Source organism: Rhinatrema bivittatum, chromosome 3 (assembly GCF_901001135.1).
Source record: "Rhinatrema bivittatum chromosome 3, aRhiBiv1.1, whole genome shotgun sequence".
NCBI lineage: Eukaryota > Metazoa > Chordata > Amphibia > Gymnophiona > Rhinatrematidae > Rhinatrema > Rhinatrema bivittatum.
Window position 1 is genome coordinate 18,444,969 of NC_042617.1, and position 24,982 is coordinate 18,469,950.

At 50.2% G+C, this 24,982-nt stretch overlaps 1 protein-coding gene across 1 annotated transcript in view; it reads left to right on the plus strand.

The window, feature by feature from the left end:
* Positions 1-24,982, plus strand: part of DAAM2 (dishevelled associated activator of morphogenesis 2) — a 443,570-nt gene that overhangs the window by 484 nt on the left and 418,104 nt on the right. The gene's annotated exons all lie outside the window — the stretch shown is intronic.

Consider the following 24,982-nt stretch of genomic DNA (forward strand, 5'->3'; position numbering starts at 1 on the left):
TCGTGTGCCCCCCCCCTCAGGACTTCTACTGGCTCCGGTCCTCCGAGGGGCTTCTCGCCTTTCACATTCATCCGGAGCGCCCCCCGGCAGGCTCGGGGGTTTTTATTTTATTTTTTTATTTAATCTTTTTGTCGGGCAGAGCTTCCAACAAGGGCTTGATGGGCTTGGGGACTCTTGCAGAGGGTCCTGCAGGTGCCCTGACGGGTCCGTGCCCCCCCTCCCCTGCTGCCCTGCTCCTTATTATTGCCCAGAGGCAGTGACAGGGGAGCCGGACGATTCCTCCCGTGTCCGCCAGAGGGCGCTGTCGGCCCTGGGACCCTGCCGAGAAGAATGAGACTTCTGTGTGCAGAGCATCAAGGCACCAGATGCCCGAGGGGGCAACTGCGACACAAAGAACACGTGAGACGAGAAAGTCCCAAAATGGGGGGTTAAGCCAGCAAAATGCAGCGCAGCTTCAGGCTCGGTGCCCTGCTGCCTTGTTGAGCACAGCGATTACATGCAGCTTTGTAACCGGGGGCAGGCGCTGCGTGTTAAGGACTCTGCCCCGTGTAATCGGGACAAGCCCTGGGAGTGGCAGAATGCCCCGTGGAATCCGGGCGGCAGGGACGGTGGAAGGGTGAATGCTGCTGGGGACATTTCTTTCCCCAATCCCAGCCACAGACTGGAGAACGTTTCTGTGCAAATGGGTCCCAAACCCCAGCCCCAATGCGCCTCCTGTACGTATGATTTTTTTTTTTTACCTGCCCTCGCATTTGGCTTTGCAAGAGCCTCTGGTGCTAAGAGTCATCGGTGCCGAGGCAGGGTGCACTTACTGCAGGGAGACGGTGCCGGCTCTGCCTTTTAGAGAGGCACAGTTTAAGGTTCACTTTTTTGTTCGGTGATTGCACAGAGCAGGGGCCGAAGCACCTTATTATTCCTAACGTTTTATTTCAGTATTGATGTGAGTATGGGCGGGGGGCACCTTTTCTATCTGAGTTCATGAAATCACAACTCCCAGCCTCCCTCCGGGGCACAATAACTTCAGCCAGCCTTTCTGATTCCCTGAGCTACCCTCTCTGCTCCCCTGCTTCACATTTACCTGGGTGAGTGACCAGAGAAGGGAGGTCAGTGACCCCTCACTGCCACCCCCTGAAAAGAGGGCAAACATGACCATGAGCAAGTAAGTCGAGCAGAGGAGGTGCCAGTCGCGGGGCCTGGCACGGGTCTGCATGGCAGTCCTGGGTTTTGGGTGGTTTACAATATCGGGTTCACCTGTGGGGGGTGACGTCCCCTGTCCCAGCCACTGAAGGACCAGATGGACTCGGTGGATTTTCTCTTATTGTGTCTTCAAAAGTAATGCTTGGAGCATCTGGCCCAGTGTCACTATGAAGGTACTAGATCACTTCTGAGTACTCTTATATGTTCTGAAACTATTCAGTGATAGGGCCTAATGGAGCGATGCATCTGTCAGTGTTATCAGTGCAGTGTGCACGTCTTTAGTAAATCAACATCTATCAGTCTTATCAGTGCAGAGTTTGGTAAATAGAAACATTGATGGCAGAAAATGAGCATATGGCCCATCCAGGCCTTCCACGCACCCAATTAATGTAGCATTAATTCTCATCACTTCCTGTAAGATCCCGTGTGTGTATCCCATGCTTTCTTGAATTCACATACTGTTTTTGTCTCTACCACCTCCACTGGGAGGCTGTCCCATGCATCCACTGTCCTCTCTGAAAAGAAGGATTTCCTAAGATTTCTCCTGAGTCTCTTCCCCCTTTCAAATCCCATGACCTCTTGTTCTAGAGCCTCCTTTCCTTTGATAAAAGCTCGGCTCGTCTGTGCATGGAAACCTTTTGAGATATTGGAATGTCTGTATCATATCTTCCCTATGCTGACTTCCCTCTATGCATGTTTAGATCTTTAAATCTATCCCCATATACTTTAGAATGAAGACCACTGCCCATATTAGTAACGACCCTATGGACTGACTCCATCCTGTTTATATCCTTTTGAAGGTGAGGTCTCCAGCATTGTACACAGTATTGCAAGTGAGGTCTCACCAGGGACCTATACAGGGGCAATATCACCTCCCTTTTTCTGCTCACCATTCCTCTGAGTCAGTATTCATATTCTTGGTCAACATTTGCATTCTGGTTTAACGTTCATTTGGCATTGTAGCAAATAAATATTCTAATGCATATTCATGTTATCATTCCACTTTACGTCGTTCAGTGCACATTGTTTATTCTCCTATATCATGATTTCTGTTAGTGGCAGTGCGGTTATTGGCGTATTGGTAATTTATGCTAAACATATGCATTTCTAAAGAGCCTTGTTTTCAGTTCACGTTTGAAACTCTTTCTTTCTGTTATCAGACGTAAAGATTCTGGAAGAGAGTTCCACAGCGTGGGGTCTGCTAGTGAAAACATTCGGTCTCTCATATGGGCCGATACAGTAAAAACCGCGGGAAAGCGGGCAAGCGCCCACTGTCCTGTGTGCGCGATTCAGTAACTTAATTTATTTAAATTTGGACAGGAACGGTGGTTCAATTTTGCCGGCGTCGGTTCTCAAAACCACTAACAGCCACGGGTTCGGAAACCGGACGACGGCAAAATTGAACGTCCGGATTTCAACCCGCGAGCCGTGGACCCATTTTAAATTTTTAAATTTTTTTTATTTTTAACTTTTTTAAACTTTTGGGACCTCCGACTTAATATTGCCATGATATTAAGTCAGAGGGTGCACAGAAAAGCAATTTTTACTGCTTTTCTGTGCACTTCCCTGTGCCGGCAGAAATTAACGCCTACCTTTGAGTAGGCGCTAATTTCTGAAAGTAAAATGTGCGGCTTGGCTGCACATTTTACTTACCGTATTGCGCGGGAATGACTAATAGGGCCATCAACATGCATTTGCATGTTGCGGGCACTATTAGTCTGGGGGGGGGGGTTTGGACGTGCGTTTGACGCGCTATTACCCCTTACTGAATAAGGGGTAAAGCTAGCACGTCGAAAACGCGCGTCCAAATGCTGGTTAACAGTGCGCATCGGCCTGTTATTTGTGTCAGGTGTGTTTTCCGTGTTGTGGGCTCTCTGTGGTGTGCATGGTTGAAGTGTCACTCCAGTTAAGCATGGCTTAATGTTCGTGATCATATTAAAGATTGGCGTCAATACTTTATAGTGACGTCTGCATTGTACAGGAAGCCAGTGCAGTGTTATCAGTGAGAGGGTGAGGTGGTCACATTTCCTTGTCCCTAGTAAGAGTCTGGCGGAGGCATTTTGCAGTGACCTTAGTGGTTTCAATAGTCCCGAGGGTAGGCCTAATAATAGCGAGCTGCAGTAGTCTAGGTTTGAGAATATTAGTGTATGTAGAACAGTGCGGAAGTCTTGGGTTGTTAGTAATGGTTTCAGCCGATGTGGAGTATCCAAATTAATTCAAACAGCTTCTATGCTTTTTCATGCTTAAGTTCTCATCGAGCTGTATTCCTAGGCCCCGTACATGATCTGAGGGAGTCATGTTAGAGCCCTAGGTCTAAGGATGGCGGTTTGATGATCGTTGAATTTCTCTGTATCCACACAATTTCAGTTTTTTGGGAGGGTTTAGTGTTAGTTGTAATTGAGAGAGTTCATGTGGTAAGGTCTTCATGTATCTTGATGGCGTTGATGTTGTGTTTTGTGGAAGGGGATGTAGAACTGAATGTTGATTGCTAGATTTTCTAGCAGCGTACATAGAGGTAGCAGGTAAATGTTGAACAGAGGTATGGATTGGGAAGGCGCCAGCAATGTGATCGCCCATTTTGACTTGGAAAGTCTCTTATTTTCTAGGAAGGAAGAGAACCATTGGTTAACATTTCCGTCTATTCCTGTTTTTCTCAGCTGGTGGCACAGCAGGGTGTGGTCAACAGTGTGGAAGGCCCTTGTTAGATTAATTAGTGCCAGGATGTAGGGTTCATTGTGGTCAAACCCTTGTCGAACGGAGTCGGTTAAGGAAATGAGAAGGGGTTCTGTTAATATATATTTATTGTCTTCTAGGTGGCTCTCTAATTGTGATTAACGCTGCTTTTTCTAGGATTTTAGCAATAAAAGGCAGATTGGGACAATTACCGACCAATATCCAATCATCAATTCTGCCTGTTTTATGTTTCAGGATTGGTTTAACCACAGCATGTTTAGCCCTGGCGGGGACCCATCCTTCTGCTAGTGAGTGGTTTATTATGGTTGTGATTACGCAGTGTCCTGATTTCAGGCTACTTGCTGGGACTGGGTCCAGTGGGTGAAGTGCGGGCTTGAGTTTTGTAATGATTTGGTTGATTTCGGATTTAGATACGGGGTGGATAGTGTTCCATTTTGCTTGCCCTGGTTTTCCTTCAGGTGGGGAATTGTGTTTTTAGTGCATTGATTTTATTGACCATATTCATTGCAGGAGTTATTTCATGTTGAGGATGATGGGGCCTTGATTGGGTTTTACAGTTTCAAGGAGTAATTTTGGAATTAAATATCACACCGTGAATCTCTTTTGTGCAGTAGTCTTTTTTTTTATTTGCTCACGGTATTTTGTTAATAGGGATTTGTATTTTTCTAGGGATTCCATAGATTGGCACTTCCTCCGTTGCTTTTCAGATTTTCTCAGGGTCTGTTTAGTGAGCCTTAGCTCTTCGCTATAGCAAGGTTTCTTTTCTTGAGCTGTACTGCTTTCATTCTGGAACATTGTTTTTTTCTGGATTGGGCTGAGGGTATCTGCTGTTTCATTGACGATTTTATCCCAGGCACCAAAAGATGAGGAGGCTTTGTGGCAATGAGAATCAGTTACTTTATTTGTAGTTGTTTCCTCAAGTAATTCCGGTTCTATCTTTTTTCCTGTAGGTGAAAGTCTGATTAATTCCTGAGATTGTGTGCTGAGGAGGGTTATTTCTGCTTTTATTAGGTGGTGATCAGACCAAGCTAATATGTTGTGCGAAGAGTTAATTATCACCAATCAGAATAACTGCGCAATCAAGTCAAGGATGTGTCCTCTGCATTACAAATTTTGTCCAACCCATTGCTTCCGTAGTCTCTAGAAAGACTTCACATGTTGTGCTGTTCACGTATAGGTTAAAGTTTCAGGAGCAGGAAACGCTTTCGTGAACATTTCTATTAGTGGTGAGCAGTCTTTTTGGAGTGATCCAGGCGGACCGTAGACCAAACGGATATTTATGTGTGTTGATTTTAGTATTGCCACTTCGTGGGGAGGGTTAATTTCAGCTTTATAGGGTTTGAGTTCTTTTTTTACAGATTGTTAACAGACTCCACCTTTAAACCATTAAATCTTAGCTGCCAGCCCTTGGATCATTCCTCCAGCTTCGCTAGATCCCTTCTCCTGTTTTCCACTCCTTCCTGGCTGTCCATCCTGTTACTGATTTTTGTATTATCAGCCAAAAGCCAAACCTTTCTTGACAGTCCTTCAGCAGTGTTGCTCACAAACTCCGGTGCAAGGACTTAGCCCTGAGGGACACTGCTAGTAACACCCCCCCTCCTCAGAGAACACTCTCTTTACCACGACACTTTGTGTGTCCGACTCCGCAAATTTCTATCCAGTCACTCTAGGATCCATACCAAGGACATTCAATTTATTTATAAATCTTCCGTGCAGAACTGTGTCAGCATCTGTCAGTGTTATCAGTGCAGCGTGCGCTCCTTTGATAAATCAGCATCTGTCAGTGTTATCAGTGCAGTGTGTGCTCCTTTGATAAATCAGCATCTGTCAGTGTTATCAGTGCAGCGAGCGCTCCTTTGATAAATCAGCATCTGTCAGTGTTATCAGTGCAGTGTGTGCTCCTTTGGTAAATCATCTGTCAGTGTTATCAGTGCAGTGTGCGCTCCTTTGATAAATCAGCATCTGTCAGTGTTATCAATGCAGTGTGTGCTCCTTTGGTAAATCAGCGTCTGTCAGTGTTATCAGTGCAGAGTGCACTCCTTTGGTAAATCAGCGTCTGTCAGTGTTATTTGTGCAGTGTACGTGCTTTGGTAAATCAGCATGTCAGTGTTATCAGTGCAGCGTGCGCTCCTTTGGTAAATCAGCATCCGTCAGTGTTATCAGTGCAGTGTGCGCTCCTTTGATAAATCAGCATCCGTCATTGTTATCAGTGCAGTGTGTGCTCCTTTGATAAATCAGCATCCGTCAGTGTTATCAGTGCAGTGTGCGCTCCTTTGATAAATCAGCATCTGTCAGTGTTATCAGTGCAGTGTGTGCTCCTTTGATAAATCAGCATCTGTCAGTGTTATCAGTGCAGTGTGCGCTCCTTTGGTAAATCAGCATCCGTCAGTGTTATCAGTGCAGTGTGTGCTCCTTTGATAAATCAGCATCTGTCAGTGTTATCAGTGCAGTGTGCGCTCCTTTGATAAATCAGCATCTGTCAGTGTTATCAGTGCAGTGTGCGCTCCTTTGGTAAATCAGTATCTGTCAGTGTTATCAGTGCAGCATGCGCTCCTTTGATAAATCAGCATCTGTCAGTGTTATCAGTGCAGCGTGCGCTCCTTTGCTAAATCAGCATCTGTCAGGGTTATCAGTGCAGCGTGCGCTCCTTTGCTAAATCAGCATCAGTCAGTGTTATCAGTGCAGTGTGTGCTCCTTTGGTAAATCAGCGTCTGTCAGTGTTATTTGTGCAGTGTACGTGCTTTGGTAAATCAACATCAGTCAGTGTTATTTGTGCAGTATGTGCTCTTGTGCTGAAGTTCGGTACTAATGTGGTAGTATTTTAAATAGGTTCCAAGTAATTTTCTTTTACGCATCATCAGGTGAATTTTCAAAGGAGTTATGTGTATAAATGTAATATACTATCGTAGCAATTTTCAAAAGCCATTTATGCATGTAAAGTGAATTTACCTAGGTAAATCCTATGGACAATTCAATGGCCTGTATTTAGCAATTTTCAAAAGCCCACTTATAGGGGTAAGGTGCATTTACACGTGTAAAACCCAGTTTTAAGCATAGAACTGTTTTTGAAACCCAGGCCCTATGTGTGTACTGGAATCTACTCCTTCCCCCCCCCCCCCCACTTCTCACCACTACACTACTAAACATTTCTGTAGTGCTACAAGATGCACGCAGCACTGCCCAGGCACATAGAAGAGAGTCCCTGCTCCGTGGCACTCACGGTCGAGTGAGCAGACACCGCAGATAGATGAGCGTGGATAAACGGATACTAAGGTCAGGCCATTTCGGTGCATCTGGTTTCTTTCCCTTTGAGGACCTGACTTTCAAAGTGACTTGCATGCATAAACCCTGTTTTATGCGAGTAAGGGGGCTTTGAAAATCAATCAGGGGGCTGAGCATGCAAATGTATGCAGAAAACCCCAAGTCATAAGGATTTCAACCGTATGAGCAAGAGTTTTTTTCTGGAAGACGGAATCAGGGGCGAGGAAAGAATTTATGTGCATGCTTTCAATTCTTGAATCTACGCGTGTAAATGTACACCAGACTTTCTGCATGCCCCTGTACCTGTGTACCGGAGACACCCATGAATATTCAAAGCAAACTTATCTGTATGTCTGGGTACACTGAGAATGGGAGCCTGAGTGTGGGTGTTTGTATGTGAGAATGGGAGCCTGGATATTTTGTGTGTGAGAATGGGAGCCTGGGTGTTTGGGTATATGGGAGGGTAAGAATGGGAGCCTAGATATTTTGTGTGTGAGAATGGGAACCTGGGTTGGGTGTGGGTGTGTGAGAATGGGAGCCTGAGTGTTTTTTCTGTGTGTGTAAGAATGGGAGCTTGTGTGTGTGTGTGTGTGAGAATGGGAGCGTGGGTGTTTGGGTGTGTGGGAGGGTAAGAATGAGAGCCTGAGTGTGGGTGTTTCTTTGTGAGAATGGGAGCTTGGGTATATGAATGACAGAGGGAGCTTGTGTGTGTGGTAGAGCATGTGTGAGAATTTTTGTGTGTAAGGGAGTCTGTGAGAGAAAAGAAAAGCCTGTGTGTGTGTGTGTGTGTGTGTGTGTGTGTGTGTGTGTGTGAGAGAGAGAGAGAGGGATGAAAGGAAGAAGAGAGAAGAAACACAAAGAGAAGAGTGACCCTGGAGAAGGAATTAGGAAAAGACTGACAAGGGAAAATTGGAAGAAAGAAACAATTGATTAGAAAAATTAAAAGATTTGACAACCAAAGATAAAAAAAAAATCTATTATTTTGAGTTTTTAGTGATTGGAATCTGCCATCTTTGGGGTTGTACATTTCTTACATTTTTGTATTTTGCTCTTTAGCATTCCACTGTTCAGCGTCTGGTTTCTCAGGCTATTTTGGTTTTGTTTGCTTGTTTCTAGTTCTAATTTGTAGTCCCTTGTATTAGGTAAGGGTCGGTCTCAGGGCCGATGCAAGAGTGTTCGGTGCCCTAGGTGAACCTTTGGTTAATTCCTCCGCTCCCCACCTCAGTTTACCTGTTGGTGGCAGCTCTAGCACAGCGCTCCCTCCTCCCGGTGGCAGTGGCTGCAGCACAGAGCACTCTTCATTGCCAGTATCCTGGGCTTCTTGCTGGTGGAATTTTGCTGCCCCCAAAACTTTGGCGCTCTGGGTGACCACCTAGTTTTGCCTAATGGAAGCACCGGCCCTGGTCGGTGTGTGACTGAGGTGCAGTAGTTCTGCTTGTGCGTAGTTTCCCTGTAGGGAACGGGAGCAGTCCGGCTTGTTCTGTTACTCCAGTAGGTGGTGCATTAATGTTCTAGGGCCCGGTGTAATATTTGCATTGCTGCTTTTTCATAAGGTTGCTGTTATTTGAGTCCTGAGAGTCAGTGCTGTGACTAAATGCTATTGCAAGGTATTAAGTGCCTTTTTTTTTTTTTTTGCAGGGGTTTGTGTTACTTCAGAAAATGTTTAGCAGTGGAGGGAGGCCTTTTTTTCCTGAGGTGATAGCAGAATTTGAATATAGATTTCTTCATGTTGGGTTGTAATGTGCTAAATAGCGAGTGAAACTCTGTGTGCATAGCTTTTTTTTTTTTATTATTTAGTCACAAGGCAACAGCAAATTTTCTGCTGTACCACCAACCTCAGCAGTCCCCCTACGCCCTTGCATATAACCCTGACCCCTTTAAAGTGTGAGGGAAGGACCTGGGTTAAAAGTCCATAAATCCCACCTTCCTTTCACTGGCTTGCTCCCTCGGGCAGTGAAAAGGAGAATAGTATCCATGTGGTGGCCGAACCTTCCTCCTCAGAGCTGTCGCTCCAGCACTCCCCAGCTGCATTTTAGAAAAAGTGAGGGTTCTGGCACCTTACTGTAGAGAGTTTGAGAACAACGCTTTCAAGGGATCACTTTTATCCACCCCTCGGGAAACAGAACATTTATACGGCAGGCGATACTTTGAAATGAGTGCTGGGCTTCTGAGGCGCGCCAGGAGAGGGCCGGTGTCTGCCCTGTCTGCCTGCGGCCGGGCGGGATGAAGCAGAGAGCTTATCCGTGCTGGGTCCCTGTCAGGCAGCCGCGCTCACCACCTGTTTCCAGACACTGCTGCACCTGCAGGCCTAGAGGGGCGAGGAACCACAGAGGAACTCCAGCTGCCCGTGTCACGAATACAGATCAATCCGGTTTACATAAAACAACTAAATTCGCTTAGGAGCGTTACATGTAACAGATAACAAATGGAGAATGAAACAAATAGCAAGTGAAACAAATGGCAAATGAAACAAAGTATGCATAAAGTATGAATTGAGTATTAACTTAAATAGTAAGTAGTACATATCCTATCCTCTAAATTAACTTCTCGTGAATATATGTCGGTGAATATATGTCTCGTGAATATATGTCTCACATTATAAAGATGTGAGACTGATGCTCGGGTATCGAGTGCCGACACGTTATAAAGATGTGAGACTGATGCCCGGGTATTGAGTGCCGACGCATTATAAAGATGTGAGACTGATGCCTGGGTATCGTGTGCTGTAATGTTATAAAGATGTGAGACTGATGCCCGGGTATCGGGTGCCGACGCGTTATAAAGATGTGAGACTGATGCCCGGGTATCGGGTGCCGACGCGTTATAAAGATGTGAGACTGATGCCCGGGTATCGTGTGCTGTAATGTTATAAAGATGTGAGACTGATGCCCGGGTATCGAGTGCCGACGCGTTATAAAGATGTGAGACTGATGCCCGGGTGTCGGGTGCCGACGCGTTATAAAGATGTGAGACTGATGCCCGGGTGTCGGGTGCCGACGCGTTATAAAGATGTGAGGCTGATGCCCGGGTATCGGGTGCCGATGCGTTATAAAGATGTGAGACTGATGCCCGGGTATCGTGTGCTGTAATGTTATAAAGATGTGAGACTGATGCCCGGGTGTCGAGTGCCGACGCGTTATAAAGATGTGAGACTGATGCCCGGGTGTCGGGTGCCGACGCGTTATAAAGATGTGAGGCTGATGCCTGGGTGTCGGGTGCCGACGCGTTATAAAGATGTGAGACTGATGCCCGGGTATCGGGTGCTGTAATGTTATAAAGATGTGAGGCTGATGCCCGGGTGTCGGGTGCCGACGCGTTATAAAGATGTGAGGCTGATGCCCGGGTGTCGGGTGCTGTAATGTTATAAAGATGTGAGGCTGATGCCCGGGTGTCGGGTGCCGACGCGTTATAAAGATGTGAGGCTGATGCCCGGGTGTCGGGTGCCGACGCGTTATAAAGATGTGAGGCTGATGCCCGGGTGTCGGGTGCCGACGTGTTATAAAGATGTGAGACTGATGCCCGGGTATCGTGTTATAGGAAAGCTATAGATGTGGCTGAGGCCTCAGTGTCTGTATAGAGAGCTCTGAGGTAACAGGGAGCCCCCGTTCTCCAGTGGTGCTGGGCTCTCTGCCCCTCGCTGTGGATATCTATTCCCATTCAGACAAGGTGCAGAGATCTAGGAGTTAAGCCTGTGTCGCCTAGAGGGAGTTAGAGACAGTGACAGGCTGCAGCAGGCAGGCGCAGTACTTTCGGATACTGCAGGCAGTATTTCCCAGGTACGCTGTGTGTGTGTGTTTGTTTGCCGGGCACCGGATGCAATATCTCCCTGACGCTCGGCAGATTTCCTCGATGTTTTACTGAATTTTCCTTCTGACACTGGTGGAGTTTCGCCTTCCTGTCCGGTGTGTGGTATGAATTGGAGGGTGGGGAGTGCGCAGAGTGCTTTCTGCTTTTCTAGAAATAAGTCAGCTTTATACCATCGTTCTGGCCCCTCTGCCGGTCCAGAAGCCGCTCGCTGACCAGCAGGTGGTAAAGGAATGAAGAATGACGGGGCAGAGCTCGCTGGGGCCCACTGGAGCAGCGACCTGGACACGACACGACGACAGGTTTCCAGTGACGCCCTCTGGGCATCGGACGCGGTTGCGAGGGTACACGGTCAGGGTAAGACCAGAGGGCAGGGATGCTCTTTCTTTTTCTTCTGGAACAGTAAGGTCATTTTTTTTTGTCCCCCGGTTCAACGCTGCGGCCGTCGGTTTCTCCCCCCCTCAGTTGCCCTGTGGCACGGGCTCTGCCAGGCTGCAGCAGCTTCTCTTCCAGCGGCGGCACTGGATGTGCCAGTTCAGTCACTGCTTTTGGGGCTGGCACAGGGGTGCGAAGGTCCCGACAGGGCTGGACAGGGCGTTAGGCCCAGCCCCTCCCCCTGCCCCCATATGAAATGCTCCCTCCTTCCCCTGTGGAGCGGGGGCTAGAACGGATCAATATTTTGGTGAATCTTGCAGTACGACTTCCGATCCCCCTCCCCGTGCTGCCCTGGGTGTGCCTGTGAGCCTAGAGAGGGTTAACAGAATAGGCTGATCCTGACCCTAGTCACCTGAGCAGGGGCCGTTAAACCCTGGAGGATGCGTACAAAGTGCACCAGCTACAAGCGGCGGCTGTGCCGACGCCAAACAGCCAGGCACGCCCTCCAGTGAAGATGCCAGGCAGCCTCCGGACCCCCGCCCGCCGGCAGGGATGGACCACAGAGGTGCGGTAAAAGCCTGCTGGATGGAGAGAGAGCGCGCACGTGTCCTCGGCCCACGCAATAAAGATGTAAACCCATGGGATGCGCAGACCAACGGCGGCATAAAAAAAAAAAAAGCAATAAATAAAACAAGATGCGGGCGTCTCGCGTCGAGCGCTCGTGTCCCTCACGTGCAGGCCGCCACATCCCAGTGCGCCATCGCTCTGTTCCTTTGAGAGAGCGGCGTTCAAAAAAAGGGAGAAGCGAGCATCTCCGACGCTGAAAGGTTTATTGCACCGGGCGCATGGACGTCTAAATAGCGCGTTCCTAAGAAAAGCGCATGGCTCGCACGAGGTTACGGAAATCTGCAGTGCCCGTTTAGCACGAGGAAAGGAATCTCCCCACGGTTTTTAAGGTGTCCTTCAGCGATCAGCGTTCTCCGCGCCACCAGTCCCTATGTGTATTTTTGTATTATTTGTTCTAACCCCAGATAACTAAATTCTTGTACTAATCTCCCTGAACAACCCTACCCTACAAGGGGAACATTTATCGCAACGCAGAGGACCACGTTTTTTGGGTTTCCCATGAGTCCTTGACTGCGATAAAAGTTACTCCACCTCCAGCGCAGGAGTCGATTTATCTGAGAGAAACACATGGACCTCGGGTGCTCCTTCCTGCACCGGGCGGCGATGGCCGATGTCTTCATCTCCGTGGCCTCTGCATGCGTTGGACGCTTATCCGGTAGGCGTCTGTTGGGGAGCTCGTCATGGATGTGTTGGTCCCCCTTGCCTGGCTGCCTGGTTTTTATGCGCACAAAACCATGAGCTGAGCCGCGTGTAAAAGCGCGCACTCGGCTGGACGCACCTTAGCGCCTCGGCCTGTGAAGTTTCTTCAGGGGCGGAACCGTTAAACCTTTTCGTGGGGCTGTGAGCCGGGCGGGGGCCGCTTATTATTGCAGGGCAGGCTACGGCCAGATCTGCCGGTCCGGCCGGACGCGTTTCTGTACCCCCAGGGAAGCTGAAGCAGTTTGAGGTGCGAGAGCCTTTGGAAGGCCTTTGGCTCTCTCTAGGCCAGATCTCTGTTCCCCCTGGGCTGATAACTGCCCACATTGAGTTCTCTGTTCGTGTCCCTGGGAGTCCCCGTATCCAGCTAAGCAGGCTGAGGATTAACATCGGCGCAGGACGTCGTGGGGAGTCTGTGCACCAGACCGGTGCTTATTCAGGCCCCCTCCCCTGCGAACTAAGCAGACAAACGGTGCCTACGGAGGTCGACGGAAGACCTTGACGTCTGTTGGCTTTGTCTGCCTATGCTGATTGCTAATCTTTGCCAGGAACCAAAAAGGGGAATTGCAGGCCAGTGCTGGTGGGGATGGGATTGAGGGAAACGGTGTAGAATAGGTAACCGAGCTGTGCTGTAGGACTGAGGTGCACTGGCAGAGCTGTGTTGGTAGGGGAGGGGGTCATTTACTGGAATAATGAGGGGCTTCAGGTGCACTGGCAGAGCTGCGCGCGGGGATCTTGGTACTGGAAGAGCAGGGCGTGCTGGAGGTGTTGGAGAGGGGGGGGGGGTGCGTGATGTACTCTAGCAAGGCTGCGTAGCGTTGGGTGGGACCTCGCTGGGGAAGCCGCTATGTTCTCCTCCCAAGCTGTCTCCCTCTGATCTTATTCCCCCAGTCCAGCCATTTTTTTCGGTCCCCATACTTCCGGATACTCTGAGGCCAAAATCCCTTTCCCTGGCTGGCGACACGGACCATCCTGTGACGCTTTGCTGAGGGGGGCGTGGGGAAGTCTGGGGAGAGGAATGTGCAGTGTCCCTGGTGCAGAAATGTGACCTTCCCAAGCAGGGAGGACCCTCTCCAGGTGCCAGTGCAGAGTAAAACCCGATTCAGTGTCACAAAGATGGGAAACCTTGCAGACTTCAAAACAGACCAACAGGCAAGCAAACTGGACTTTATCCCTTTCCCTGCCTTTATCTGTCTCCCAGGCGAGCAAGCTTCATTTGTCCATCAGAGGTCTGTGTGTGTTTAGACAGGGGCAGGGGTGGAAAGCTATTTGCCACTTTTGAGGGGCAAACATTTTCAGGACCCTTTTTTTCCCCACTTCCACTTGATCCAACCTTTTCCTCTCCTCTCCAGCCTGGGGCAGAAGGGGTGGTGGTGGGGGGGCCTGTCATACTGATGGGCGACAGCCAGCCGGGGTCTGCCCTTTACCTTCTGCAGGAAGGATTCGGCTCCTGCAGCGCACGGGGGGGGGGCTGCACAGCCCGAACCTCCCAGGATGAACTAAAAATGTTCCCTTCAGAAACCAGGATCAGTGGGGGGTGGGGAACTGCGCCCCTGGCCGCCTTCCGCCAGACGCGCTGCCGTGGCGTAATACCGGGCCTCTCCCTCCCCCCCCCCCCCCCCCCCGCCAGGACGCTGCATCAGGAGGAAGGCCTCAGCCCCCCCCCCCCCCCCCGGGGTGTACCTCTCGTTCCCAGTCCACTCTTTGCCGGGCGTCTTCCCATTAAAAGCTGCGGGCGGGCAGGCAGGGGCACGGCTGAGCTGCTCCCCCACCCCCCGCCACTGGCTCACAAGGTCGTAGGGTGTCCCCCCCCTTTGCTTCCCCCAGCCCCCCCCCCCCCCCCAGGTTCTCTCCCACCTCCCCGCTGCTTTGCTGTTTCCCACTCCTCCTCTACTTCCTGGCTGATCCGGGGTCCTGTGATCCTGCTCCACGCCAGGCCCCCCCCCCCCAATCCCGGGCCTGGGGAGGAGGAGGGGAGCTGCTGGCTAGAGGGTAGAAGTGAAGAGATGAGTGCATGGGGGTGACTTGATGGTGCGGCGCTTACTGCCCTTAACCAATAAGCCGGAAACGTTTGGATGCGGCTCCATCATTGCTCTTCTCCGCTTCAGCGGCAAGAGACAGCGGGGGAACTGGACTCGGACAGCAACCGACAAGGGCCCTGACTAAGTAAGGGGGTGACCCGTATGGCACGGCAGATGCCGCCACGAGCTTGCTGGGCAGCCCGGATGGACCGTTCTGTGCTCCCAGCTCCGATTGTACCAGGGCAGCCTCTTGCCCCGCCCGGCGGGGGTACCGGACAGGCAGGACCGGACAGGCCGAGTGGGCCGAGAGATGCTGAAGCTGCCCCCGCCAGCAGCACCGCTGCCACGGGGCATTTCCCCCACTTCTCGCTGCCGTTGGTGCCAGCAGAGGGCGCGCTCTGCGGGTGCGGGGACGGGTGGCGCTCGCTGGCCTGCATCGTTCCTGCGTTGCAGCTGCCTCCCCGAAAAGCCCCAGCCACCCGCAAAACGTCGTTCATCGGTCCCGATCAGGCCGGGAGGGTGCAGTATTGCAAAACAAATCCCCCTCCCCTCCCACAGGATGATAAGGGGAAGGAAGCCCAGCTTAGGGATACTGCAGCCCCTCGGTCAGGTCGTTACCGGCAGGCTGCAGCTTCCCAGAGCCGACAGGTCTGGTGGCGGGGGCAGTACTGTCCAGCGAGGCCACGGGGAGCTAGGAGGCCGGGAGTCTGAGCATCAGCGCGCCTTGGCTGTCACGAGCAAGCTTGGTGGGGAGAGGTGGGGGATCTTGGACGCTCCTGATAATCCATGGCAGTCCTGGCAGAAACGCAGGGGGTGCGCGAGCGCACAAGCACAGCCGGGTCTGTCCGGCGGGCCTAGGCAGGGAACCGAGGAGGCCAGAGGTTCGGCCCGGCCAGTGCTGGCAGCTCTTCAGGTTATTCCAGAGCTGCTTTTTTTTTTTTTAAATTTCTGTCCCGCATTCTTCAAAGTTCGAGGCAGGTTGGCAAAGCATAAACAGTCATACAGAACAGCAGGACAGACAGTCAAAGACAGACTGCTCAGACGTTCATAGAAACGCGTCATAGTCCTCGCTAAGCGCAGCGAAACGTGAATGCTCAGTGCCGAAGGCTTCTTTAAACCTGCGTGCGGGTCTGTGCAGCTTTCCGAGAGTTGGCTTTGTCCTCCAGGGAGCGAGGGGGACCGTCCATCAGGACCTGCCGCGCGAGAAACAATGAAAACGGAGCTGTTTTTTTTTTTTTTAACTTTGAACAATAACTTTTCCTATGAGTGAGCCAACATTTAATGGATGATAAACAAATGGCCAGTCACTGGAAACCCGTGTAGCTCCAGTTATCTTTGAAATATGCTGTCCATACGCGTGCTGCTGATATGACAGAGGAACTGAGACTCTACCCCTTTTTCAGAGCAGTGCTACAAGCTCGGGGGTTTATTTGCCCCTTAAGACGGGGGCTCAGTTTTGATTTCATCCTATAACCTTGCAAGAGGAGATGAGGGTTAATGGAAAGGGAATGAACTTTTTATATTGGTACAAGCTAAGGGCAGTTACAATGGGGCCAGACATATTGAATGGTGGAGCGGATTATTGGATCCCCAATTTGGGACTGTCTGTTCCTTCCCAGGATTGATTATTTATTTATTTATTTATTTTTCTATACCGACATTCGATTTGCCATATCACATCGGTTTACATCTAACGAGTGGTCTAAGGCAAGCCTTATGATGACCTGATACAGTATAACAGCTAACAGGTCGATACAGTTATGCCGCGTTAGAAAGAGTGCGGCAGTGCCCGGCGCACCCTCGTTCCCCGCATGCACAGTTCTCTTCACCTACCGCTCGATACTCTCTTCAAATTGCATGCAAATGCATGCCGCGGCTGCGAAGGTTAGGCCCGCGCAACCCATTTTACTGTATAGAGCGCCTATACAGTATCCTGGGTGCGCGGGCCTAACGCTTCATGGCCGTGCTGGTATCTGTCATTTCAAATGACAGGTACCAGGAAGTGGACAGTTATGTTCTCCGATGCTCGGCAAACTTTCCCCCAGCCCCCGCTCTCCTGCCCTGGCCCCGTCCGGTCTCCGGTGCAGCCCCAGTCCTGTCCCCTCCTCCCGAAGCAAAAAAAACAAAACCGAAAAAGTAGCAAGAGAGCGAGGGGAGAGACGGGCAATCCTAGGCTCGGGCCTGCCAGTACCACCTTCTCTCCTCCCGAAGCAGGGCGCGAAAAGCAGCCTTGCTCCGGGAGGAGGGGGGGGGGGCAGTTTAAAGCGACGAAGCGACTTACTTTTGCAGCCCCCCCCCCCCTCCGGACATCGGCGACAACCGCGGCTCCAGCCTCCAGCTGTCAGACAGACGCATCGCACGTGGGAAAGCGGCCCCTATGCGTGCAATTGGCTGCTCAAGACGTGACGTCACATGCCGTGACGCCAAACGTCGTGACGTCACGTCTTGAGCAGCCAATTGCACGCATAGGGGCCGCTTTCCCACGTGCGATGCGTCTGTCTGACAGCTGGAGGCTGGAGCCGCAGTTGTCGCTGATGTCCGGAGGGGGGGGGGGGCTGCAAAAGTAAGTCGCTTCGTCGCTTTAAACTGCCCCCTCCTCCCGGAGCAAGGCTGCTTTTCGCGCCCTGCTTCGGGAGGAGAGGACAAGGGACTGGCAGGCCCGAGCGTAGGATTGCCCGTCTCTCCCCTCGCTCTCTTGCTACTTTTTTTTCGGGTTTTTTTTATTTTTTTTTGCTTCGGGAGGAGGGGAGCGGACTGGGGCTGCCCCGGAGACCAGCACCCATGGACGCGGCCAGGGCAGGAGAGCGGGGGCTGGGGGAAAGTTTGCCGCCTACCCCTACCCCTGCCTCTAACACAGAGGTAAGGGTAGGCGGTAAGTTAGCAGGGTAAACGCACAGCAAAACGGCAGGTTAAGAAAGCGATAGTCGGGGCGCGCGTTACTGTATGGGAGGGAATAGCTAATTCGCTCGTTTACATCTAATATACATGCGGGCGGAAGAGGTTACCCGGGGATTTTAAGAGGCGGTAGGGATGAGTTAAAGGGGATTGTGTATCGCGGGAAGGGCTAACGCGGCCGGAAAGTGAGTAGAAGGCGAGTTAGGAGCAGGGTAACCGCAGTTGCACTTTACTGTATTGATCTGTTAATTAGATAACTAGCTAGGTACAAATGATACCGTGTTTCCCCGATAGTAAGACACCCCTGATAGTAAGACGTAGTGGGAATTTTAGGGGGGTCGGCTAATGTAACACATCCCCCGAAAGTAAGACGTACCTGTCATTTCAAAAAAAAAATTATTTTTAAATACCTGTCGGAGGGCCGCGTGGGTCCAGGCGGCTGGCGGCGGGAGCCGGGTGGTCGCGTGTTAAATCTAGGCCGCGGGCGGGTGGGCGCTTGTTCCAGGCGGCGGGGGGGGGGCGGGTGGACGCGCGTTAGTTCGAGACGGCCGGCGGGCGGCGGGTGGTCGCGTGTTAAATCTAGGCCGGGTCGCACAGGCGCGCATTCATTCACTGCCGGTGGGGGCTGCCTCGGCAGCGAATGAATTTATTTTATTTTTTATTTATTTGTGTTTTTCTATACCGGCATTCACGGGAGTACGTATCATGTCGGTTTACATAAAACAAGGGGTGATCAATACATTATAACTACATAACTAAAACATAAGAGTATACATTACAGGAGTATAAACAAGTGCACGGAAGAGAAAGTTACAATAAAACAGGGGTTATTCTAACTGGGATTAGAGTTAAAGGAAAGATAAACAAGTTTAACAAGAAGTAAAACATTGTAGTGATTGGTTTGTAGTGTCTGAACCAGTTAGAAGAGAATGTTCAATTAAATAATTGTTCTTTTAAATAAATATTTTATTTGATAGAAAATGTTCAGTATTGCTGTATTTGATTTTGCTGCAATTGATGGAAGTGAATCCTTAAGGGTCTGGAAATGCTTTCATGAACAGCCATGTTTTAAGTCTCTTCCTGAAGGTTGGAAGACATGGTTCCTGTCTTAATTCTAAGGGGATTGAGTTCCATAGTGGGGGACCTGCTGTAGAGAAGGCCCGATCTCTCAATGTTATATGTTGGGTGGTATTGTTGTGTGGTACCTGTAGATATTCTCTATATGCTTCTCTGATGGGTCTGTTGGAGGAGTGTTTTTTGAGAGCTATTTGTAGATGGAGTGGAGCCAGTCCATGGATATTCTTGTAGATTGTGGTGAGGGACTTATGAATTATTCTATAATGGATTGGTAACCAGTGAAGGTCTTTGAGGACTGGTGTAATGTGATCTCTTCTCCTTTTGTTTGTTAGTATTCTTGCTGCCGTGTTCTGTATCAATTGGAGAGGTTTAGTATGTGCTGATGGGAGGCCTAGAAGAATCGAGTTGCAGTAATCAATTTTCGCAAATATTATTGCTTGGAGCACTGTTCTATAGTCATGGAAGTGAAATAGGGGTTTTATTCTTTTTAATACGTGCAGTTTGTGGAAGCAGTCTTTGGTTGTTTGGTTGATAAATGATTTTAAATTTAACCGGTTGTCTATGGAAACTCCTAAATCTCTTACTTTTGAGGTTTGCAAGTTGGCTGGAGGGTTTGTAGTGATTTTGCAATTGTCTGGAGAGATTAGAATGAATTCGCTTTTTGTTTGGTTTAGAATTGTGACGTCACGGCATGTGACTGCCTTGAGCGCCGAAAGCAGCCGGCAGCGGCAGCCAAAAGCAGCCGGCTCCTCCGCCTGGATGAATGAATTCATTCACTGCCGCAGCCCCCACCGGCAGCCCCCAGCGCCGAATCGCAGGGGTCGCACAGGCGCTGTGGGCCTGTGCGCGCATTCATTCACTGCCGGTGGGGGCTGCCTTGGCAGCCCCCACTGCCGGTGGGGGCTGAATGAATGCCGGTGCGCGCATTCATTCAGCCCCCACTGAATGAATGCGCGCCTGTGCGACCCGGCCTAGATTTAACACGCGACCACCCGCCGCCCGCCGGCCGTCTCGAACTAACGCGCGTCCACCCGCCCCCCCCGCCGCCGCCGCCTGGAACAAGCGCCCACCCGCCCGCGGCCTAGATTTAACACGCGACCACCCGGCTCCCGCCGCCAGCCGCCTGGACCCACGCGGCCCTCCGACAGGTATTTAAAAATAATTTTTTTTTGAACACTCAGGTTTTTTTTTCCAATATAAGACATACCCTGAAAGTAAGACATAGTGGGACTTTTGGGGGTAAAAAGAAAGTAAGACGCTGTCTTATATTCGGGGAAACACGGTAGTTGTATAAGGTAGAATTATAGATTATAAATGCTTAACAACATGACTTTTTACAGAGTGAATTCGAATTTAAATTAACTATGTACAGAAGCGGGAAGGGGACTGGTAGGGGTAGGGGGGAGGTTGAGAGGGGAAGGGAATTGAGGGGAGGGGGGTTGAGGGAGGGGGGTAATGATATGATGAGGATATTTTTTATTCTAGATAAAATGGCTTTTGATTCTAGGAAACCCAATCTGCATCATTCGTAAAGTTATGTTAAGATTAGTTCTTGTGTCAAATATTATATGTTTGATAATTTGCTACTCTGTCCTATGATATTTTACTTGTGGGAACCAATATTTACAATATTAGAAAACATAGTTTCTTAAGTCTCCTTACTGTGGCAAATGGTTGTGACTGGGATGCATCTCGTGGGCGATGGGTTTAGCAGCCGGCTATAGGAAATTTAATGCAATTCACAATGCCGCTAGCGAGATATTGCATCTTATTGCTCTGGCTTGAAGATACTGTGCCTCCATCCATACTGTGATTTCAACAAATGGCGACCTGGATGCAAGCAGAAGTCTCGATGTCATTTTTACTGCAAGGAATGTTGCCAGAGGCTGTGCTCAAGCTTGGAAGAGCTTTTACGTTTTGATGCCTTTATCAATCAGAAATAAATTACAGGATGTGGTATACTCTCTTTAATGGACATAGTACAACGTGTAACTTTATGCTATTGATCGCTGGTGAGCGTGGGGTGTGCAAGGTGGTCTCTGTATTTGTCTCTATGCGGTTATCCCGTTAACCTTTATGGATCAATAAGGCAAAAGTTGATGCGATATTGCTAGACAGTGGAATCTCCAGTTTGCCAAAATGTAATGATATGCCTCTGTACTTCATTTCCTTTTTTTTTTTACTCATTACAATGGTTCTGTATTGGAGGTTTAAAGTCAATATAGATTCAGGCTTAAATAAACGATTGGACAGAAAGTCAAATATATATTTCCAAGATAACCTTTAAGGTGCATACAGTTTGAAGTTGACTTCCAAAGTGGAAAGGGTAGATCATTGTGCCATGCTAGTCTGAAGTAAAATGGGCCTGTCCGTACCTCCTGGGATCAGTCAGGTAGATAGGACTTGATCCAAGATAAGACAGATATTCACCGTCTCAAAACGTGGTGGAGTTATCCAATAAAACCAGGCTATATTCAGTGCCAGGACTGGGCCTAAGCCATATTGTATCAGTGCAAGGCAGTAGTAAAATCTGGGTACTATAATGTTTACGAAAACCAAATAGTTGAGAATTGAAAATGGAACGATCTTCACTGAACAGTCAGAGATCGGCTGAAAAACTGCAGTGAAATGACCTTTGCAAGAAGTGGCAGAATGAAGCATTGGCCATTGAGTTGATAACATGGAAGGATCTAAGTTTGGGATTTTTCAGTAGAGGGTGAATGGATGCCAACTTAAGAGATATTGTAAAGAGAAACAGATTGGAAAGAAAGATTAACGAAAGATAACCAAAGCTTTGTGGATGAACATGGGGAAGGGAGGATCCTCTATGCTTGGATAAGGAGCCATATCTTTTAAGTGGAATGGCTGGCAGCTGAGAGTGATCCTTTTGGTGTGGTGGGGAATACCTGGGATGGGGGTGGGACTCATTCTGCCGCCACTCTGTTACTAGGTCAGCACTCCGGGCATTGCAGGGAAGCGCCTGACACTGTCTGACCGACCGTACAGGCATCTTTGGGCCTTTCGTGTCAGCTGACTGGTGACAGGTGTGGTGATGGGAGGTGCGGTCAGAGAGCAGCCGGGCTGGGCAGGCCCCTTGCAGACTGAGATCATTGGGCCACGGTGATCCTTCCCTCTGTCTCCAGCGTTGAGCGGCCCCAGCTCACCCCTCCCAAAGGGAATCCCAACCAGAGCCTGAAACGCCAGAGGTCGCAATGCTGACCTTAAAACAGAAGGGCCAAAGGGAATCCCAACCAGAGCCTGAAACGCCAGAGGTCGCAATGCTGACCTTAAAACAGAAGGGCCAAAGGGAATCCCAACCAGAGCTCGAAATGCCAGAGGTCGCAGTGCTGACCTTAAACAGAAGGGCCAAAGGGAATCCCAACCAGAGCTCGAAATGCCAGAGGTCGCAGTGCTGACCTAAAACAGAAGGGCCAAAGGGAATCCCAACCAGAGCCTGAAACGCCAGAGGTCGCAGTGCTGACCTAAAACAGAAGGGCCAAAGGGAATCCCAACCAGAGCTCGAAATGCCAGAGGTCGCAGTGCTGACCTTAAACAGAAGGGCCAAAGGGAATCCCAACCAGAGCCTGAAACGCCAGAGGTCGCAGTGCTGACCTAAAACAGAAGGGCCAAAGGGAATCCCAACCAGAGCTCGAAATGCCAGAGGTCACAGTGCTGACCTAAAACAGAAGGGCCAAAGGGAATCCCAATCAGAGCTCAAAATGCCAGAGGTCACAGTGCTGACCTAAAACAGAAGGGCCAAAGGGAATCCCAATCAGAGCCTGAAATGCCAGAGGTCGCAATGCTGACCTAAAACAGAAGGGCCAAAGGGAATCCCAACCAGAGCCTGAAATGCCAGAGGTCGCAATGCTGACCTAAAACAGAAGGGCCAAAGGGAATCCCAACCAGAGCTCGAAATGCCAGAGGTCACAGTGCTGACCTAAAACAGAAGGGCCAAAGGGAATCCCAACCAGAGCCTGAAACGCCAGAGGTCGCAATGCTGACCTTAAAACAGAAGGGCCAAAGGGAATCCCAATCAGAGCCCAAAATGCCAGAGGTCGCAGTGCTGACCTAAAACAGAAGGGCCAAAGGGAATCCCAATCAGAGCCTGAAACGCCAGAGGTCGCAATGCTGACCTCTGGCATTGCGACCTCTGGCTGATCTTCATCATCGTTTCCTGCCCAGTAACAAATTGAGGCTATTAAAGGGGGCTATCGTGGGCCGGCCCGTCTGTCCCTGCACTGACAGTCTGCCCTCTTTACCCAGGCCCCCGTTCAGGTCACTGTGGCTCCTGCCCGTGGGCTGGGAAGCATTTTTACCGGAAACACGCTGAGCGGCTACGGGCGCTGCCCATCTGTGTGAACGGCTGCAGGCTCCTGCCGTGGACTTTAATCAGGACATATATAGATGTGCGGCTTTATTTATCAATATCGTGCTAGCAGCAGGGGATTTACGCATCCCCGATCTCCTTATTGCATGGGGCGCAGGCCTGGCACATCCAAATGCCCGTCAACCTGTACACTGGGCTGGTCGCGCGTTACAGCATCGGCCTGATTTAAAGATTGAACACGCGGTGGTAAATGTCCCAGGGTGGGGGTGAACCAGTCCCGGCCCTGATCCGGCGATGAGGCGGGCTTAGGGATGGTCTGTTCAGAGCAGCCTGAGATCTTGGGTGTCCAGGTCAGCCCAAAGAGCGGGGGGGGGGGGGGGGGGGGATCCTGTCTTGAATTCTGCCCCATTGAATGCAAAGTTGAAGGTCTAAATCCTCGCTCTATGCAGTGGCACAGAGCCAAGACGGGCTCCAGCTCTTGGAGTTGACCTGTGTGAAGTGAGGGCTCGGTTCGGACCTCCCCCTAAGGTGAGGGAGTGCAGTAGCCTGGTGGTTAGAGCAGTGGGCTGTGAACCAGAGTTCAAATCCTTATGACCTTACTTCACCTGACATTGCCTCAGGTACAAAAGGTAGATTATGATCCTTCTGGTGACAAGGAAGTAGCTACAGTACCTGAATGTAATCTGCTTTGCAGCACGTGAAAGGCGGAATGTAAAGAAAATAAATAAGAACCTTTGGAAGCTGCTGAACCAGGAAGGGCGTTCTGATGAGGTCCGAGGCCTGCCCCTCTGAGATTCATTTTATGTGGCCCAATGACACATTAAAGCTCATCTCTGCCTGCCCCGGACCCCCTACCCCCATCAAACTATGAGGATTTTGCATGCACAATGAACATCGCTCGCGCACGATTCGTTACATTTGCACAGACATCCTATGGTTTTCACAGCTGTACAATGAAAAAAAGTGTAAAAAGAAACGCACACCAAAAAAATGCAGTGAATGGTTTAGCCTGGGCAGGTTGTAAATGGCCACAGGCGTGGCCTAAGCCATCCACATAGCTGTAGGTTGAAGCCTGTGCATACAGTGAGTAAAGCTGAAATCTGCACTAGCAGGGCTGAGGGTCTTTGGCACAATCCATAACTAGGGCCCGAGTGTACTGGGTAAGAACAGAACAGGATTCGTCGCCTTTTGATGGAAGTGGTGCAGATGTGTGGCTTAGTGTTGTGTTTGTGCAACTGGTGCCATCTTGCAAAGTTTGTTTTGTTTTACTCAGAATAAGACAGGATGCCTGTGATGTCAGGTCGGGATGTTAAACTCCTGCAGGTGGTAGGGCTTAGAGCAGAGCATTAGTAGGCAGGTAAGCGGATATCTCCCTGTGTATGTGACACTATGGCCAGGTTGGAGTCCCCCTTGCTTTCCCCAACTGAAGACACTAATATCAGAATTATTTATTGCCATCAATAGATGAATGAGAGCTGGTGCCAGGGTTATACACTGACTCCCTAGTTGAAAATTCAGCCATGCTCCCCACCCTTGTAGCAACATCCTCTGCTCTCTTCACCTCTCCCCTCTCCGTACAGCAACATCCTCTGCTCTCTTCACCTCTCCCCTCTCCGTGTAGCAACATCCTCTGCTCTTTTCACCCCTCCCCCCTTGCAGAAACATCTTCTGCTCTCTTCACCTCTTCCCCCCTTGCAGGACTATCCTCTGCTCTCTTCACTCCTCCCCCACTTGCAGCAATATGCTCTGCTCTCTTCACTGCCTCACTGTCCCCGCAGCAGTAGTAACGTTCTCTGCTTCCTCCCCCTGGTTCTCCCCTGGGCGCAGCGTTTCTCCGTCGCTCCCGAGGCTGGGCAGGCCTCGTCCTTCGCTTCTCGCGCTGCGCTTGCTGGGTGCATGCGGCACGTGCTGCTCTGCTGCCCGCGCGCGAGGACCGCTGGGCGCCGGGAGTGCACGCGGCTGGCCCGGTGCGTTCCATCTGAGGCCGAGAAATCAAACTGCAGAGCTT